Source organism: Cupressus sempervirens, chromosome 6 (assembly GCF_028749045.1).
Source record: "Cupressus sempervirens isolate cs-2001-9-10 chromosome 6, ASM2874904v1, whole genome shotgun sequence".
Classification (NCBI taxonomy): domain Eukaryota; kingdom Viridiplantae; phylum Streptophyta; class Pinopsida; order Cupressales; family Cupressaceae; genus Cupressus; species Cupressus sempervirens.
This window is the reverse complement of record NC_143123.1, coordinates 6,817,686-6,821,995: the sequence shown is the minus strand read 5'-3', so window position 1 is coordinate 6,821,995 and position 4,310 is coordinate 6,817,686.

Sequence of the window (4,310 nt, the reverse complement as noted above, 5' to 3'; positions counted from 1 at the left end):
ATAACAAGTTATAAGAGGGATTTTCTCACTTTTTATTTAAAAGAAATTATTTTTATGTGACGAGAACATCGTGGTTGTTCATATAAATTAATTAATTAATGAATTTTAGGCCAAAGAAGTTTACAAGACTTTGAAAGCACTAAACACTTTTAGAAAAGAGGGCATTTAATCAGTTGTAATCTTTCGATGTAATCTTTCGATGAGATCTTCTATTTACAATGGATTTTGATAATAAGGTTTGTGGTTATGTTCAATTAAATTTTATCAAAGAGAGTTGTCTTCTTCTAAAATTTTTACATATATATTGTAAGTCAACCACTCCATGATAAAATGACACTTTGTCTCAACAACTCTATGTTGCATAGGTATTTCTTGTCTTCCCACTCTTCTTTTGGTATCGGTGATCTACCTGTTTCACACCTTAAATGGTAAGAGCTAGTTCTAAGTTGGCCTATGAGCATTTTTGCTCTTCGCTTAACATTTATTCCTACATGTGTGTTTCCCCCCTGATCTGTTGTGGGGTTAAATTCTTTGATATGATATGTATTTTTCCACCAATTATGCTTTGAATATATGTTTCTACAAATTTTTTCGTGAACAAACTTCTCTATTTCTTCAATGCTAACCAGAAACTCTTGAATGTCAACATCTTGGTTTTTCATCCATTTATTGTTTACTACATCCACTTGCTCTTTCTTCTATCCAGTTTTGTCCTCTATGACTAACTTAGGTCAGTTGTGACTTTCTATACTTTAAGTTTTCTTTAGGTACCTCAGTAATCAAATCATTGTCCAAGCCTTTAAGGGGAAGGTGCTAGTTTCTAGCAATAAGATCTCATAAGGCACCGATGTTTTGATTTTGAGGTTGTTGTGATGAGAAATTTTTGTATGCTATATACTTGTCTCCATTTTTTATTTGACAAGATGCTGCCCCAAATGACACACTCATACAAGATCACCAAGGTGACGAACAGACTGAACATCAATTTCTTGGTCTTCCAATTCCATAGCCCAGCATTTCTACATGTATTTGTTAAAGAATGCAATGCTTTACAACCCCCTTGATTTATTTTTGCTATGCATGTTTCCCAACAATGTTTGTTTTGAAAAGCAATCCTCAAATATTTGTAGTCATTTATGATCTCTGAAGGATTTCCTTCAAAAAGGAACATGTTTGAAGTCTTCCTGTTTCTTTTCAAAGATAAGATCATCACCTTGGTTATATTGGCTTTCACTTGGATTCCCACTTCATAACAAAAGGTTTCCAGTGCCTTCAAGCGCTCTCTCAACCCATTGGTCATTTTGTCTATTAAATGAGATCATATGCATTTGAAAGTAATTTTATCACGTAGCTAGCTAGTCATGTCCCCTCTCCATTTGTCTTGTTTACCCATTCTTCGAGCTTATCAATATAAAGCCCAAACAAAATTGGATAGAGAAAACACCCCTTTTTACCCCAAAGTTGTTGCCAATGCATTCACACGTCCCATATGTAGTTTTGGTTTTAACCTTAACCTACTCATAAAGTCTATGAATCACAACCCTTAACTCCTGAGGAATTTTCAGTTCTTTCATTCTATCCCAGAGTTTATGGTGTGGCATCACATCAATGGCATTTTTTAAGTCCACAAAATAAACAGCCTCAAATCCTTGAATGTTCCATATTTTTTCAACCAAGAATATAAGAGTGACCTCGTGATCTATGGTGGAATAGTTTGGTCTAAAACTAGTCAATCCCTACATTCTTTTGCCTTCTATTTTTGCCCATTTGCTAATTTTCCGCTCTACCATATTGTCAAATAACTTGTCGAGGAGGGGAATAACCATGACAATTTGATAATTTTAAGGGTTATTTATGTGACTACTTTTGTGAAGGGGAATCAGCACACTAGTGGTCCAGATTTCAAGAAAACTTTCTTCATTAATATTGTTGAAAATATGATTATATGAGGTGCAAGAATGTCAATGCCCCATTTTAAACGTTCAGCTTGCAACCTATCAATATCTTGGGCCTTCCCCCTACTAACCTCTGTATGCCTTGACTACTATCTTACATATTGAAATGCTCAGACGTGGATTTGATTGTTGGGTTTCTATGCTCCCTTTGCCTACATTCATATAGCATCTTGGCGTATTCCAACTATTCAGACCTCGTGATGTTATTCACTATTTTCTGTTTCTTTTGCTACGACCATTTCCAAAAAATATCGGGATTATTTTTCCCAAGGTCAATCAACTCTAGCCTTCTCAAGTTCACATAAAAAAATCGTTGCCTTAGCAATGTTTCATACTCCCTTTTGTCTTCTTTATTCATTATCTCCCATTTTTTCCCTTTTTCCTCTTACACTCATCATCAGGCCAAGGGTTAACCAAAAAAGAATTCTCGATAACTCTTTTTGGTCTTGACCTTTTTCATTCTTCTAACACCTTGAGGATTAGAGGAATGAAATTATCCTTATCAACAAGGTGTTGTTTCAAAAATATTAATATTACTTTCCTTGATATTTGGCAACCATTTAAGGGTGTCATTAAATGTTTTCTTGAGTCATTCGAGTTCTACTAAATGAAGATTTTTTCTTTCCTTTAGAAGGGATTGAACACTTTGTTGCCCTTTTAAATGAGTGTCAAATTTCAATAAAATTGGGTTGTGATCAAACCTTAGTCTAATTGGTCGTTCCCCTATCTCAAATTCCATTATCCTTGAGGTGTAATCTTTAGAGAAAATGTTGAACCCATCATGCTTTGATCACTATAGGTTTTATAAGTGATGTCTCCATATTTGGGTATCTTTCCATACCATTGCAGATGACCATGTCGTGAAGATTGCAAAAACTGAGAGAATCAACCTCGTAGTAATTAAGATTGTCCTTAGTGTCCTATGAAGATATTTCCAACACCATGTCATCTCTTCTTCTGCCCATAATTGGTTGATGCCTTCTTTGTAATTCCTTTTAAGATTGAGAGTTTGGTTGTTTGTAGTCCTAGAATAAAATTCACATATAATCAAAGTTTTGCATAAAGTTTGAAAGGTAGAAATGTCCCTTTTTTGTGACGTGTGAGAATCTATTTGATCTCGATTCATCTTCTTGTATATTTTTGAGCCTTTAGGGTCACAGTGGCATGTTGCCAGCCTAATAGATACCTAGCTTTCTATTATTTCAGCCATGTGTACTACTTGTTGAAGTCTTCTTTCTCTATACTTATAAGTTTTCCCCATATTTCCTTGATTAAAATGGCAATTCCCCCAAGTCATTTGCTATTAGGATAAACCACGGACAGAAATTAAAACTACATGCAAATATAACCAATAATAGAAAATAATAGATCACACAGAAATGAACACAAGGCACCAAGATTTAACGTGGTTCACCCAATCCCTAGGCTACGTCCACCAAAACAGCAAGTTCAATCTTATTACAATCCAGTTATTACAACCTGATTACAATTTGTAATCCCTTACAGCTCAATACCGCCACAAGAACCAATTTCATATCATCACATAATGAAAAATACCCAACCCTAAACCCTTTTATACAAGTATTAAACCACTTTAGGGTTATAACATGTCAACCATATGTCGGCCATAATATGTTGGCTACCATGTCACTATTTATGAAGTATGTACAGTACTTCCTTGATCAGTCACCATAATCTAACAATCTCCCTCTTGGGGACTGATCAGGCTCCACACTAAACAACATTTGCTATTGTGAGTTCTTCATTGCACATACAAACTTTTTTATACCCCTTAATTGCTAGAATCATGCACACATTGTGTTCATGTGTCACAGTGAGAAAAATAATGTCAATATTTCTAGCTATAGGCCCTAACCCAAGTCCTCTTCTCTAAGAGTAATCACTACAATTCAAACTAACCACTATTAAGTATTCTTGAGAGAGTTCACTTCCTATTTATCACGTGTTGTTTTGTTACTGACCCATTTTCCATTTTCTCTTGCTTTACTTTTTCCCATTCTTTCCCTATTTCTTCATGTTGGGGTATCTTAAGATCTTCATCAAAATAAATGTGTGTTCCTTTATGGAACCCCTTGTTTCTTAAAAAAATGTTTTTGTTCTCTGTGCTCCTCAAAATAACCCTAATGTGTATGCCCTTGTTATCCTTCATCCATTTTCCAATCATTTGTGGTTGTTAAACTACCCCATTCAAATCTAATTGATCTCTGAGGAGTTTTCTTATTAACTCTTCTGTGCTTTCTCATTCTTTGTAATAATTTAGCCCTTTAATATATTGTTAATCTCATTGAGGTTTTGACAAGTTAGTGACAAAACACTTAGTCATTATCTGGTAGA